A 17,023-nucleotide genomic window follows, 5' to 3' on the forward strand; every position below is an offset into this window, starting at 1 on the left:
ATCGATGTGTTATATACTCATATAAATTAGATTTTATAATAATATACATAATAATAGGGTAATTATTCAATATTTTGTCATACATTTTGCCTTCTCTGAGATTTTCTGAGGCTCCCCTGCAACCGCATGTTGGCTCCCACTTTAAGAAACTCTGGTATTAACCACTTAATAGTATAAAGCCAAATTAACGTTACATTAATGCTTCTTTTCCTGTAAATCTCTTGTGCATGTGAAGGCAATTGAAACTGTGCTGGGATGGTGGACTCCGACACTAACAATAAAAACTAGTATTAGTATAAAACTAGTATTGTATAGTAATGAATTGCTATTGATGAAGAAATTCCAACCATAAATGCCTTCAAAACAGCGTTTTATCTAATAAAAATGATTACTTTAATGCTTTTTATGTCTTATATAAAGCACAGTGAGTTGACTTGTTGTTGAAAGGTGCTGTCCAAATGAAGAGACGTACCAGATTCGAACCAGCAACCCTCTAGTCACACTCAATGCCTCTTCTTTTATTCCCATGGCAAAGACTCACCGACATATTCCAGAGCCTCTGTGCAAGAAGTCGGAGACGGTGGACAAATTCAAGCCATGTTTGACTTGGATGTCTTTCAGCTGTGGCCCCTCAATCAAAATAAATACCCTCATGTACATGCACACACACACACACACACACACACACACACACACACACACACACACACACTTACACGGATGCATGTACAAACACTGTTGGTCGGGGTAAGAACGGGTCAAGCATTTGGATCTTCATGGGAACTGTCAAGGGAGGAAAACCCAAATTGGGCACCATTAAGAGGAAAACATAGCTGCAGACGTTTTTGATAATAAAAAAAACAACAACAAAAAAACCAGTCAGATTGTAAGAATTTAAAACAGCCATTTGAACCGACTGTGCTACAGTAAACCTTTGTCATTAAAGCTCATTTAATGCTGGGATCTGGCCCGAGCTCAACTATTTAGACGCGAGAGAAAGGTCACACAAATAAACACTGTGGTAAGCTGCAATTTCCTTGGCAACTGGTAATTGTTTGTCGGGGAGGTTGTGTTCTGCTGCCACGGCAACGGCAAGTTCCTCAATAACAGGAAATGAAGAGGCTGCGTGTTTCTGAGGATGCTATGTGATCATTTCCTCTGAGTGACATGAAAGAAAAATTCCCTTTTTTAGTCACTTCAAGTCAAGTGTTTGATGTAATTAATGAAAGAAAACAGATATTGATTCAATTAGAAAGAATAGACGTCATGTTTTTCTCTCCATTCTGTTATATCAGTGTATGTTAATGAGGGCAACATGGAGAACTGAAATTGGAGCTTTCAAGAGTATAATAATATTTATAATTAATACAACATAATGACTTCTCAAAAAGTGACATTTTGCTAAAATCTATCAACATAAACTATATGTACTGTTTGAAAAGGGGGGCTGGTTTTAGCAAATGGTCAATTTTAAAAACATTAAATCCAGACTTTTGAAGGAAATCCAAGTAAATTACACCTAAGAAATATAATCTACCCTAAATCTGTGAATTAAAAAATTGGACGCGTGCTCAAATAAAACAAGTAGCCGGCTGCTTGGATGCTGTACATGATATATTTTACCCAGGAGTGCCTGTATATCATCAACATCTGGTTTTACCACTGCAGTATTTAGCCTCACAGTTTCCCCCACGAGGCCTATTTTATGCTTTAAGATTTGTTGCACATACTTGCCTATTCATTGCACTGTAGACTGCTTCACATAATGTGTTTTTTGACAGAGACAGAAATGTCATATTTCACACTTAACTATGCAAGTATGTGTTTTTTTTTTGGATCGCAGCAGCAGCAGCTCCTCGTTCAAGTCTTTGCTTTTCATCCCAAGTCTCAATAATCACCAATAATACACCGATTGTCTCCTCGTGCTCGTTGTGTTGACAAGATTTGATCAAATAGACTCTAAACTAAATACATTTCCTCCTATATTTCTATTTAACTTTCTGCCTTTGTGCTCCTTGTCAACAAACCTGTTTTTCTTTGCTTGTTTTAGGACCGCAGTTTTACAATATCACCTTAAATTTACTGTCAAAAGCCGCTTTGCTGGAACTCATTAGCTGAGTGGTAACCAGAAAAAGAAAGGCATGCTGGATCAAATTTAGGGGGTGTTTTATTCTAAAGAGCATGACTCCAATTTTCCACAATCAGACAATTGCTTTATATAAATGGCAGTGGGACTGAAGGTGGGATATTATTTTGAATGAAAGCACAGCGGAGATTAGTGTAAGCAGAGTAAGACTGTCAAACAATACCACATGTTTTAATAGGTTTCAGTGGTGTTCTCTGAAGTGTTTCCTGCTGATTTCTGCAAACTGGCTTCTTATCATGCCGTTATGTTCTTATGTCATGTTGTTTTATTTATCTTTGCTGTCCTCAGAGAATCTGTTCTCGATTAAGAGGAATTTAGTTGTTGTGAGACTGTCACTGTACATGATAATTTGTTTTTAAAGTGGCACAAATCAATATTTTTATATACTTACAGGAGATCAAATGAAGTAACAAGTTACACACAGAAAAGACGTGATCACATTACATATACATACATACATACATATACACAGTAAAATGGAGATTATTAGATTACAATTTTTAAAACACATTTCAAAATAAAGAATGAAAGACTACAATGCACATTATAACTCCACTACTCTGGTTGCCAGTGAAACATTTGTTAATCTTACAGTTGCCAGTTCATTACCATCAAAAATGCTTTCACTGTGAATAAATATTTACAAGATCATAGTTTCTATTTTCCTTTCCTAAGGTTACATTGTTCTGTTGTCTTATAAAATACAAGATATTTCTGTTCTCTTGTCTTTATTTGCATTTGGTGTTGAAGTAAACCAAAAGTAACCAAAAGTAATGTTACTTGGATTAGGTCACAAACTAAAGTTTTCAATGGGTAATTAGTAATCAGATTACATTTATAACCCTCCCAACCTTGTTATGTAAATGTAATGTGATAGATATCATTCACTACGCTCTACGGAGTGCTTTAGCATCTTTTTCTCGGCCTGCAACTTTACTATTTTCTGTTTTCAGTCTCGTCTCCTTCATACGCAACGCAACCGTTTTCAGATGAAAACCTCTAAAAACCTACTGTATGCTACCTACCCTGCACCAAACAGCACATAGACACAGTTCGCAAATAGCTGCTGAACACAATTAGACCATTTGCAGCTAGAGTAGTTGATATGACCCAAAAAACAGCTAACACAGAGTGAATAATAGACTTACAGTCAACTCCAACTGATCGATACTGTTTTATCATATCTGCTGAATGTGTAAATGTAACTTTATATTGATAAAATCTCAAACAGATGTTGCACTTCACCCAGAGCCAAAAAAAAAATCAGTTATGATTATTGACATCCTGTGTCAAAGATAAATAAAATGAGTTCAAAGATGATTGCAGCTTTTTTCTTTGCCTACTTTTTTGATTGCAGTTCAGTGCAATCGATGGTTCTTCCACTTGTATCAGTGAATAAGAAAATAACTAAACAGAAGAAATATGTCCAACACTGTCTAAATATTTACACTTTGTTTGCTGTCGAATGGGTTTTCTCCTCAACCCTCAGTAAGAAACCAAAAGACACAAACACTCCTTTGTTCACTGGCCTCCACAACTTCTGCTATGTACAAGTCAGTAAATCAATCTCCTCTGCAGCCTTGAAGGCGTAGCTCCCCGTTGACTGAAACCAGCAGACCAGCCTTCTTCCATAAACCTCCATCCTCACCATAGATCAAACCGCTTCTCTCTGAAAGGTGTCAAATATCTCTTGACCACGGCCTATAATTTAGCACCTGTTGACAGTCTCTTGGTTGTTCGTGACTTTCCCTCCGGTACCTCCACGACTCTGAACGTGTTAAGATTTCTGCTCATTAGAGCCTCATTTTGGCAGTGACGCCAACTCATGCTGCTTTATTTCAGCACCACTGGGCCTATTAAAGGTACGGGACGGTCCGCAGAGAGATTTTTTAATGTTTTTTGGAACATAAATGGCAACACGTTAATGCAAACATGGGATTTACAGTTTCTAGATCAAGCGTCATTTGTCAGTTTTAGTAACTCAGTGGATCTTGTCTCACCTCATTGTAGGCTTGGCACACAGTCAGAACAATCATAGGTCTAATAGCATTTCCCACTGAGCAGCTACAAGCCTGCTTTTTTCCCCCTATTTCTTGGCCTTTTTAAAGTTTACAGTAGGTGGACACATGGTGGACTGCCTCACCAGGCTTTGACTTGGACAAAAGATGGCTCATAAATCTGTCTGGTGCAATACTTGGCAACAATTTTTATGTCCAAGATTTGTTTATGGTGCCAAGCTGGACTTTGAGGGTGGACTTTAGGACCAGGGCACTAAAAATACAAAACTTTTGCAATACTATTTGTAAGAGGACATCTGAAAGGCTCCTATTTTTCTTGGATCTTCCTTTTTGTTGTAACTGTGTGTCATTACTGTCAACTGTGGATGATCTTTGTTATAATGGATCTCCGCTTGTAAAAGAAAAGTTGGACCTTTTTGGAGAATTAACTGCTTTCTTAGCAAGAATCAGATGAGAAGATTGATACCTCACACTATGGAGTTAATGCACAGGCAATTAGCTTAGCTTAGCTTAGCATAAATACTGGAAGCAGGGGGAAACAGCTAGCCTAGCTCTGCCTAAAGCTCATAAATGTACATGTGTCTTTATTGTTTAATCTGTATAAAAAAAACAAGAAGTTGTGGTTTTATGGGAAGTTACGGTGACAAGACCCAGGATGCAACAGCTGCCTTTCACTAAGAAATTGTTCCATCACGTAGCTTTGCGTAAAAATACATTCAATTTACTGTGCAGATTTATTAAATGGGATATAATGGGTGGGGTTTGTGTTGTTGTTTCTTTAACTTTCAGACAGGCTGTAGCTGTTTCTCCCTGATTCCAATCTTTATGCTAAGCTAATTACCTCTTGACTTCCTTTCCAAAGTAACAGTAAAGCAATGCACACACAAGTAACGTCAATCTTCTCATCTAACTCCCGGCAAGCAAAATGAATAAACGTGTTGTTCAAAGGCAGATGGCTACTTGGAAAAATAATAATCCTAAATGAGAATCAAAGTGGCCTCATCAACGGTTTACTCGATTTTAAGGAGCGGTAACCACACGCACACTTTCACAAGGTTAGCAGGTCTCCAGAGCAGGTCTGGAAATTGCTCCTGCAGAAAACCCACCAATCTGAGTGGCTTGCCTCATCGACCGCTTCTAACAGGCAATTTTCATCACACAGCGGTTTTCTTTTGATTCTTTTAAAAGCTTCATGGTTGGTTTCAATCTCAGCTGAAACTGCACTTAGATCCTAAACACTGTGAGCAATCATCGACCGAAAAGCTTTGAATAGTTACATTTTTATCCTGTAAATGCCATATATATGCCACTTCAGATCAATCACCGGACTAATGATTCACAAAGTGCTCAAAATTATATGCTTGTGCTCTCCTTCTCCCCATAAATCATGTTAAGGGGAGGCAGCAGGAACAGTGACCAGTGACAGACTGTAACTTTTTATTCACTTCATGGTCATTCAATAACTGAGATAGTTTAGTAGAATGATTTAAAAAAAGGAATATTATGCTTTATTAGGTTCATAACGTCGTAGCAATCCAGTTTATGATGGATGGATGGATGTAGTTATAACCATTTAGATAAACACATGAGGTCATGAATCCATTTGTTTTGATACTGATCAGTGAACAAAATTGAAGCAGTATGGATGTATTCACAACCTAATGAACCAGCTGTGTATGCAGTAACACCCATAATTAAAGCCATTAATGGTACTTAAATAAATCAAATTTCGCCCGGAAGGAATGCTTACATCCACATGATTTTCTAAATCCTTTTGTTTGACGTATTTAACAGTCTTATTATCCTCACACTTTCCCACGTGCCCGTTTTTAGAATATCAGTAGGATAAAATGACTGAATGCTGGTATTTGGAAAATAACCACTGTACCGTATGTTCAGTGCAACTGGAGAGTTCACTGAGTCAATGGAGGAAAAAAAAAATACATCTCATGATATTTATACCTAAACGCTGCCGGAAAAACAGTCTGCCTTTTCCTTCGGACAGATTCTGCGAGTGCCAGTGAAAGTCAAATTGCAGTAAGAGAGCCATTAATCATCCGGTGCGCATGTCTGTTTCTCTGTATTTCCATGAACACTCATGAAGTTGATTTAACTACTGAGAAATATTATACTATAAAGAGTGGGCCAGTTGGAGGTGTGTGACTACTCAAATGCAAGGTTGCATTATATGAAAAGATGTCCCAAAGATGATGGAAACACAGGGAATTTTATTTTATGCAAGTTTTCTTCCTCTGCACCATCTAATTTCAAATCCATAAACAATGATCCTATCGTGGCAGTTTTATATAACTCTAATCCTCGTGAAATACACAGTTTCAAACAACTTATGGAAACTTGACTCTGACTGTATTTTGTTTGCTGTTGCTGCTTCCAGATTTATTTCCACAAGTATGGCGGGTGGCCACCTTTTGTGGTCTCCTGTTTACGATTGCTGTTGTTCTCCTCAGCCCATTAAATATGGCGGCAAAGACCCGGTAAATCAAGGGAGGGTATGAACTGCGGGATTTAATGCAGTAATTTGAAACATACACACGAGGATCATAGTTTCACATTGAAAATTCCACAACAAAAAACGTCTGTGAATCCCCGAGTGTGTTTACTTTGTCGTCAAGGCTCAAGCTTTTAGTCTAACAGTACGCAGACCAGTAAGGCTCACCTCCAGAGACCATTCCCCTCTCAGACTCTATTTCATTCAGCCCCATCTGGATAAAGATAGCCCCACATCCAAGTTGGTGGTGCAGATTATGTAATTGCCGTGTGTGATGTGGTCCACTTCTGGCAGCTCAGCTAGGCCCCTGTGTGAGCTGTATCTCGGTGAGGGATCTGGATGTTGCATTGAACAGAGCACCAGATACTGAGATGTGTTTTGAAGTGGGCGTAGATGTAAATTAATCCTGACAAAGCTTAACATGTAAATGGATCCATTGTGGTGTGTTTTTGGCCTTTAATTGTCCAGGAAAGTTTGACCGTGCATGTACGCTCTTTTTCATTGATGACACATCATACACAATTACATCTGGGAATCTTTTTTGAACCACTGTTTTCTATTTGAGCTGCTGCATTGGAGGGATTTGTAATACAATGCCTTGTTTAAGGGCACATTTGCTGACTATTGTTGAGGGAAGAAAAATGTTACTATCCTGTCCAGAGTGTCCATTGTTGGCCGGATTGGGACTGGCAATCACGAATGTACTGACTTGTGCATCCCCAGTGGCTGGAGAGCCAACTGGGGTTCATTGTCTTGCCCAAGGACACTTTGACATGTTGGAAAAGGAGGAAGTGGGGATCCAACCACCGAGCCTGCGATCAGTAGGCGAATCTGTCTACCACCTGATCCGCAGCCGCCCCACCAGCTCTGGAAAAAATGTGTAACTCAGAATGTTATTAAGACTTTTTAAAAGCGAGTTTTGACGCCTTGTTGATGCAGTCTAATGAGGTATATAATATGGTGACTGTGTGAGAGATGGTACATACATGGACCATTATTAATTAATAGTTATTAATGCAACCTAAACTATTACTGAGAAGTGAGGAAAAAACCTAAATAAAATAATGCATCCAGAGCTTATAATTGAAGTAGATAACGAGTGAACCATCTTGTTTCCTTCTGATCTCTGTTGAGTGTTGCACATGTGCAATACTGACAAGAAGCTACAGTAGGTACAGTAGGCCAACATTTTTCTCCACAGTGTAGTGAAGTCATGACCCGACCTACTCCGCCTCTGATTGGTACTCGTTGCCTTCATTGGTTTGGTTGGTTAGGATTAGGGTGAGAATGTCAGGGTAAGCCAGTCAGAGGCAGATCAGGGCGTGTAAAATATTGCATACTGTTGTAAGATTGTTAGCCTGGCATGCTAATGGTTGGAGCTTGCGTTAAAGCAGATAAACATACTGTTTAATCCATTCTTTACACTTTTACCTTGGCGTTTTTGGTTTTGGAAAGGTTAACTGTTAAGACACTTTATAAACTGAGTCTTATTTTACTATTTTACTACAGTTGCCACGCTTCAGCCTGTGGAGAAATGTCATGCTGCCTCCCAGCTACAACACGCAGTAAAACAGCATATAAAACACACATGTGACGATTATAGAGGAACTGATCAGCCGCGCTCATCGCACAGCCTCTAAAATATATTTTACTAAACATAGCAGAGTGAAAACCACTTTCTTTCCTGTTGGAGGGAACCATAAAAATCTTGTGGTTTTCACTGATCAATTTCTTATTGGACTAAATCAAATAAAGGTTCTTGTGGCAGGGGGATTTCTGAGCCACATTTCTGGCAACCCTACCAAGCCTGTCCAACCACAGACCAGTGAAAAATCAAGCACTAATAACATGTTATTCCTATAAGAAGTATGAATCTTCCAACATGTTTGCATCTGGAGTAGGATACATTTGTGTCTCATCCCTTCGTCTGAAATTTCCTCCACCACTGAGAATATAATGAAGTCATTTCTTAAATTTCCGCTTGAAGATATGTTTCAAGAGAAAAGAGGCTCTCCAGATCATACAAAAAGTGAGAGATGTTCAAAATAACTTGGAATGCTGCTAGTCTGAGAAACACGGTTGTCCTTGGCAACCGTCTCCCCATAACACAAACAGGCCTCAATTCCCTCGCCAGGCAAATAAAAGGCGGACGCAGAGAAAATGTTTTCCCAAGTGATAGGCTCTAAAGTGTCCCTGTGGTGGGCTTTCACTATGTGGGAACACTCGGTGACCACTGAAGAAGTCTGTGAAATAATATCAGAGCAACAGCTGGGGTCTTTGCAGGCTAAAGTGTGCAGAATTGAGATCCTGTCACTGCCCACTTTTTTTAAAAGATCTGCTCTGGTTTATGTTCCATCTGGTGTCTCGTGTGTTCGCAGTGAGACTGGCATAAAGCGCAGATGTCAAAGAGCAGACCTCCAAGTGAATCGACAGGCAAAAACACCAGGAACTGAAATTACATTTGTGTAAGAAAACATTATGTAAAATCATACTGCCGCTATTGTTCATAATTTCCATTTTTGTGGAAACAGTGGCTAAGATTCAGTCCTCTGGTTGGCGCATGTAGTGTTTGACCGACATTGCTAGGAGACAGAGGCGTGTCCAGGCTTTTTTTTGACTGGGGTGGCACTGACTTATGCAGGGGTGGAATGAAGTATGTCTCTCAGCTTTCCAGTCATTCCCAATTTATGCAATTCCAATACCGTTCATGGACCCGAGTATGCAGAAATATTCACATGCACTAGGCAAAAATAACACTTTTAAACCCCAACTGCATGTTTTTTGCCCCAAGCTGCATGGGCATAAAGAGGGCCTGTCTGCAAAGGGGGGACTTGTGGGTACCCATAGAACTGATTTTCATTCAGAAATCTTGAGGTCAGAGGTCAAGGGATCATTTTTGCTAGTTTTCCCATTATCAAAATTTAGCCTAAATGTGTAGCCTTATTTAGCCCCCTTCCCGATGTGCTAGCATGACATAGTTGGTACTAATGGTTGGTAGATCATCTAATTTCAAATGATACTACTATCTTCACTCTAGCTTTAAAACAGAGCCTGCTACAGCCTCTGAAAGATGGAGTGGAAGAGGGAAGGATAAGGGCCAGTGCCACCCCAGGCCATGGACACGCCCCTGTTAGTAGAGGCGCTGTCAATAAACACTGATTTCTTTGAAAAAGTTCATCTTTAAGAGCATCCCGTGCCAGGAGAAGAGTCTCATGAGTCACATTTTTGTCTTGTCCTGTCTGCCATTGTTGTCTCCCTACCTATCATCCCCTCTCATTGACATTCCAGTCATCTCTCATCCTCCTCCAAAAGCGACTACAAACTGCTTGCAGCACTTTAGCCCAGCGCCCCTCCTCGCTTGTTTTCCATCTCAGTCTGGCATGCATGCACACTGGGTCCATTGTACACAGAAAGGCTTTGCTCATTTACCGGATCCTCGACAATGAGTGAAGCTGCTGTGACGTTAGCAGGTGTGGACTTGGATGCAGACAGACACCCTCTCTGTCCGACATGCAGGAGTCCTACTGTATTTATGTAACACATTAGCTGAAAATATCAAAATTCAAAGTATGTTTTAGACATACCAGGCAAACCAGAAGGAAATTGGACACATTAGCAGCTAAATATTTGCCTTATTGTTCTACTTGTGTGACCGCTAAGCATTTTTGTGTGTACAGTGGCTCCAGGCCGGTATGAGGTCATTGTTTTTATATCTGAGCTCAATTAAAGATAAGAATTAGGTGGAGTTACTCATGAATGCTGCTGCATTCACCGACATTCAATCATGCATACGTCAGCCAGGATTATTTACTGGACTCCTTTCTCATTCAGTGGACAGTTTTCATCAGTATTTGCGGGTTAGAGATCAGTTCCTATCTCTTGTAAGTTATTCTGTGGATCAAGGATCAAACTGTTTATTGCAGTCACATCACGGGAAGTTGGTGAGGGTTTCACATATTGACTAAACAGTGTTGACGCCCTTGGGAATGGCTCCTTGTCTGGTGGTTAACATTAACATTAGTCTTCAAGCTGTAAACACAACACTGACCTATTATCACCTTATATAGTTGATATGGCTGTTGTAGGCAAACAGTTGCCTCTGTACACATCCAGCAGGCACAAAAAGAAAGCCCATTAACATTGTTAACTCTCCTTTAGCTCCGCTTGGGTCTCCATCGGATCCTGTGGGAAATATCTGACTCTTTAGCTGCTAAATGTTCCACTCTGTCCACCAGCGAACTGAGAGCCAAAGTGCCAAAAACATTTTACTTGTCTCAGAGGTATTTCCTCCCATTTGCTCAACCAGAGTTTCTTTTTAATGAACATTTCATATAAGGATAACTGATCTGAGTGCAGCAGCCCACCTACAAGCCTGGGATTGAATCTCACCAGAACTTTCTTTGCATTTCTTTCCTCTGCTCTAGCCCCCTCTCAGCTTTCCAACTGGCTTAACAGAGTTGGACAAAATACTAAAAGGTGAATAAACTGCCAACTTCACTTTAAAAAAAAAAAAAAAAAGAAGAAATATGGCAACTCTGAGGCCACTACTCTTCTCTTCTTCTTTTTCTTCCATCATTCACCTTTGGCCCTGACACTGACTAACCCTCCTGTAGATCCCGTAGCCATGCATACTCAATCAAATACACACAGTGGAAACCTGCAGTAAAAGAGCAGAAAAACAGGAAAGGGTGACAAAAGAGGGAAAAGACTGAGGACAGACGTGATGATGAGGAGTCCGCCATCCCATGTGATCGGTTTAACAGCTGCTTCCTGCCTGTCTGATGGGTGTAAGGGTGTGGCTGAACGTTATAACGTTATGTAACTGATCTGACATCAGTAAACATGCAAAAACCCTTTTTTTTTTAAGAAGGGAGGCTGGACAGAGCAGACTTTACCGCTTATAGTTGCCTCATGTAACATTATGAATTCAAGCAAAGAAAAAGATGTTCCTGGCAAACATCTAAGTTCAGCCAGAACTTCCAAAGCATGAATATCAGAACTGACTATATCTCCAGATTCTGCTGCAACAATGTTTTTACAATCTCACTTTTAGTTTTATCTTGTTTTTCCTGACCGGCTCCACTTCAACAAACCAGATAAATGACAGCAGAAAGCCCTGATGTTGGTCTTGGGTTTATAATCAAGGGGATGTCTTTGTATTCCTTGTTAACTTATCTGTGATTTGTTTTGGCTGCCAACAACTTGTTGTGATCCAAAACAAAGCTTATCCCTACTGTCTTTGCCCCAATTACCCCTCATGTAGCTCTGACAGAGAACCCGTAGGTGTGAGAAAACCTGGGAAGGCAGCTGGTTTGTTTGAGTCTTTGAGATATCGGTGCAAAAAAAAAGAGCTCCTTTCACCAAAAGCATGATAAAAATCCCTTCATCGTGGGCTGGGCAGGCCCCGAGGGACCAGTGGGAGAGAGGGATACAGAGGATTCAGAGCGTAGGAGACAAGAGGGAAAGAAGGTCTTGGCTTCAGGCCTGGGCTGTGGCAGCTTGCCATGGTTTCATGTCTCTTCACTGCTGTTCTCGTCAATGTGAAACAGCAGACGGGCCCACCTGTGCTCATGTGGGGTAGATAGAGAAAGAGTTTTAGCTTGGGCTGTCGGGGTAGCAAGGAGGTCCTGGGGTTCAACTTTTCTCCCTTTTATTTTGAAAATCATTGCACCATTATCCCTGTCACATTTTGAATGTGTCTCCATCTGGCTGTGTTCAGTCGGGCCCGAGCTGTTGCCGCCTCAGGGAGGATGTTATGAGCAGAAGGAGGGAGAGGCTGTTCTGTGATTAAACTCTCACATCTGCTTCTCTCTGATATCATCAGATAACTGTCATAGAAGACATGTAAAGTGGTGTTTTTTGTGGTAAGACGGCATCTGAAGGTCTGAAAAACCATCAGGGGGACAGTGGTAGGATGTGGAGGCAGATGGCCTTGTCACCGTGACGAGGAGGACAATGCTTATAAAGTCCCTGACGCCTTTTACTAATGCGCAGGATCTCATGCAACAGTACTGTTAAACCAGACATATGCAGAAACCAGGCTTGTGACAGCACATTTATGTTATTAAGTGGGCACCTCACATCAGATGTTTTGCTGAATTAGACTCTTGGCCCCGAAGCGATGGCTATCGGAAAAATCATAATCATAACTGCAATGTAAATTTCTTATGATAAGCTAGTCCCCTATAATCACTGCAGATCAATGAGCGGTCCAAAATGTGCAATCTAATTACGAGGAGGCGCCTCAATAATTCATTCAGCCTGGTTTGAATGGGAAACAAAACAGTGACTCCCCTGGCAGGCTGTCACCCACCTGACTGGGGCTGAAGTTAAGCTAACATGGGTGAGATCCAGAGTACAGAGAGCTCTGTACAGCTGCTTTACGGCGTCAGAGTCCGACTGACACCTGACCTCCAAGAACTGGGTGTTATGTGTGTCGTAGCACAGTTTGCCACAGTTAAACCATTAAATTTGGGTTTATTTACATTGAACGCCGGCCTTTTGCTGAGGTGAGGTGTCCATATTCGTTTTATTTTTCAGGCACTTATTAGAGTCTCCCAAATTCAGACATTCACACACCACAGTGCCTCTGCATGAATTCAGCATTACACACAAAAAAACGAAGGACTGCGTGGGTGTGGTGTGATCATACTTACAGTAGCATGGCAACGTGAGCAAACAACACACCAACCAACTCCAGATTTTGATTCAAATACTGCTGAATCGTGATTGGTGCACAGACACACAAAACCAGTTCAAGGAGCTCAGACATCCTTCAAACTGCAGTAAGAAGCCGATTGAGAAAAATGAGGATATGGCGTCACATTGTCAGTCCGCAGTATTTTAATCTTCACACGACCAACTCTGTAATCAATCATACAACCTTCTCGATAAGGTGAACGCTGCATATTCAGTCATGAACACTTAAGGATTTAGAGATATATTTAAGATTTTAAAGTTTTCAGGGGCTTCATGTTTCTGTTTGCTTTAAATCTCTTTGACAAACTTGAAATCAAACCACTTATGGACATGATGGGTAGTTGCTGCTCTATGTTTGCTAGACTAGTCAGGCCAGGGAAAGTGACAAAGACATCCCCCCAGAGACTCCCGGTCCCATTACAGTGACCTCTACACTCCCCTCCTCTTTCAATACGGCTGCTCTGGTCACTTCGCTGAAGCTTTCGGACATCTGGTAGACGGGTAGAGTCCATGGAACGTTCACAGCCCGAGTATGCAAGATCTATTTAGGGAATAACTGTAGATGGTGGAAATATTGTTTTATGATGTGAGACAAAGTCTTGCTTCCCTCAGTGAGGAGGAAATGGTCGAAAGGAAAAGAAAAGGCACAGGGAGGAATTGATATCCCCTTATTGGAAAAGCAGTTGTGAGAGACATCACATAAAGATATTTCCATATCTGAGATCTGCAGTGAAGTCCCTCCTCATCTTCAAGCTAGATTATGTTCCACTAGTTAGTTCATAAAGGGTTTCTTTCCCAGGGAAGGGGTTTCCAGCGTCTTTAGAGTTAGCCCCTAATGAAGCAATATCTTCTTGTAGTGTCTCTAAGGTTACTAATGTCGATTGTTTTTTTTTTTTGGGCTGCTATTTTTAAAACGTGATCAATATTAGATTACAGTGTGAACTGTTCACAGTCTTAAACACATGTGCATTTGCAAAACAACAGTAATGATCACACACAGTTGTGTGGAAGTAACCACGGAGGGCACTGATGTCAGCACTTACGTTTTCATTAAGAAGTTGATGTGCAGTGGAAGCCAGATTATTTGTGAAAGGGAGGATGGAGATGAAGAGAAAGGCAGCAAAATGTCTATAACTTTTTGTGGCGCATTGGCCGCTACTTCTTTACAAAATCCTATGTTAAGGGACTAGGTGCTCAACCCATTTAGCTGGCACCAAAAATGGAGTTTAAGAAGCGTTACAGAAGCTAAAGGCTTGGAGCTCTGGCTGTTATCTTAAAGCCACAGGTCAAAAGAGGTTTATAAAGAATACAATACATCCAAAACTGACAATGAACATTGACATACAAATGTAGGAGAAAACCTTTTCACATTCAATATAGAAGCTAAAAACCAAGTGGACATGACTGAAGCTGTTGACTCTACATCCTACAGGTGGTGACAACTGTATCCTCTGTAAATCCTGTGTGTCTAATTTTGCCTGCAACAGATGGTTTCATTTGGCAGTCTCAGTCACAAAGCCACAGTCAGTCCAAGGTGTGTGTGTCTGTGTGTGTGTGTGTCAGGACTGATGTGAAAACAATAAAGAGTTCATGATGTAGGCGGCTATGTGACGACATATATACTGACATCTGTTTGGTATCCAGGCAACAGTTTCCCGGGCGCGGCCCAGTACAACGGCACATGAATGTTTCCATAGTAAAAATTGGTAAGTGATATATGTGGGAAAAAATGGTGGTTCATATTTTATCTCATGATTGATCTGATGACATAGCGTTGCAACTGAAACCTTCCTATTAATATCAAACAATGCTACCGTACCTGTATTACACTGAAACCGCGACACATTCTTCATGAGTGATGTAAGACTGAAACTGTGCAGTTGGCCGATGCCATTCTTCCTGCTGTCACTCATTATGTTTGGATGTGTGTGTGTGCCTCGGTGTACTAACTAAGCTTTCTATTGCTTTCTATTTCAAATACAGTAGGACTGCAGTGCTACTAGTTTTACCTTCTCTGTAAAGTGGAGGCTGCTGTATAAACTGACAATGAACTGACAGAATAATATTACAGTTGTAATAAAAATATGTCTTCATGGGATAGAGCTGTGTGCAACTACATTAGTGTATTATACATATTTAAAACTATTATATAAATACTAAATAGGGGGGCTCAAAGTAAAGTGTTACCAACAACGGCACTCTTAACACCTACATAATATTATTTAGAATAAATGATGTTTTTTTACAACCACCATTATGACTGATGTTAAACTACAGGAGCGTAGGCCGACTCTATTCAACTTTGGACAGCTCACTCAGGACAGGAGGCGGATTCATTATGAATAATAAGATTATTTGTTATTGATGGTTGAATGGAACCGGTTCAAAGACTTGACCTAACTTGGTGGAAAAGGGGGAATCCAGGTCCACACTTCTCTTCCCAGTCATTCCTGTTTAGAGCCACAATAACAGTGTTTTTGAACCATTCATTTTACCTCCACTTACTATCTTGCCTTCACAGTTTAGCTCGTAACTAGTCATGGATGTATGAGTGCGCTACATGCATGAACGGGGGACCATGTGGTGGACTGATATTGCAACAAAACATTACAGGAAAAGCAAAACTTATTGAAAATTACATTTCATCGGTTTGTTGCATACCACTAGAGGCTGCTTGCGTACCACCTGCGGTACACGTACCATAGTTTGGGGACCAGAGTACTACAATATTTGTCCTGTCTCAGAACATTATATGATTTTTCCTGTAATTCAGATCAAAAACAGTTGTTTCATCAAAAAGTCCTCCAAAAAGACCAAGACAACCATTAGTTAATGTGTTGTTATAGTATCGTTGTTGTGAGGGTTTCCAATACAATTACTAAATACCTGTTAAAAATGTAGTCAGTAATGTAATCCAAGCATCACAATATTGAAGTAATGTAACTTTTTTTTTTTTTACTTTCTTAGATTACTTTAACACCAAATATGGAAATAAAGACAAGAGAAAAGCTTGATTTTTAGCATAATATGTCCTCTCCTCTGTGTAAACTGATTTTAAAATTGTAATCCTACTAATATCTCCATTTTTAAGTGTAGCTTTTTCCTATAATGGATTACAGTTAAAAATGTTTGTATCCTAATTACATACCTCAATTATATGTAACTCATTACTCCCCAAACCTATACATTACATCATATTATAGTGGTTATTTTATTATTTTATCCAACCTCTGATGCAATCACTTGTATTTCTCTCCTTCCAATTGACACCTGACTAGAAGGAGTACACCTCATATAACTTTAAAACATCCCCACATGCAGCACGGATTATGAAACAGAGCTTTTCTGCATCATAAAACACGCCGCGTTACGGTTACGACAGTTAAGTCTGACCTGAGATGAATGAGCCTCGTGATTCATTCAGGGAAACGTTTGCTCTGCTCTCGTTATGTTTCAAGTTCATTGCCGAGCACCATAACCGGTAGTGAGAGTGACACATAAGCTTCCTCTGCTTTAACTTCTGCTCTCTTAATTACAAGACTGTAGTTTATAGTATTCATAGGTCAGACAGAGATACATGATCCTCAGTGTAGAAGATTGTTTATGCTTATGATTAAGACTCATAATTAGACAACAAACTCACATGACATG

The sequence above is a fragment of the Dicentrarchus labrax genome, unplaced genomic scaffold (assembly GCF_905237075.1).
Source record: "Dicentrarchus labrax unplaced genomic scaffold, dlabrax2021, whole genome shotgun sequence".
Classification (NCBI taxonomy): Eukaryota; Metazoa; Chordata; class Actinopteri; family Moronidae; genus Dicentrarchus; species Dicentrarchus labrax.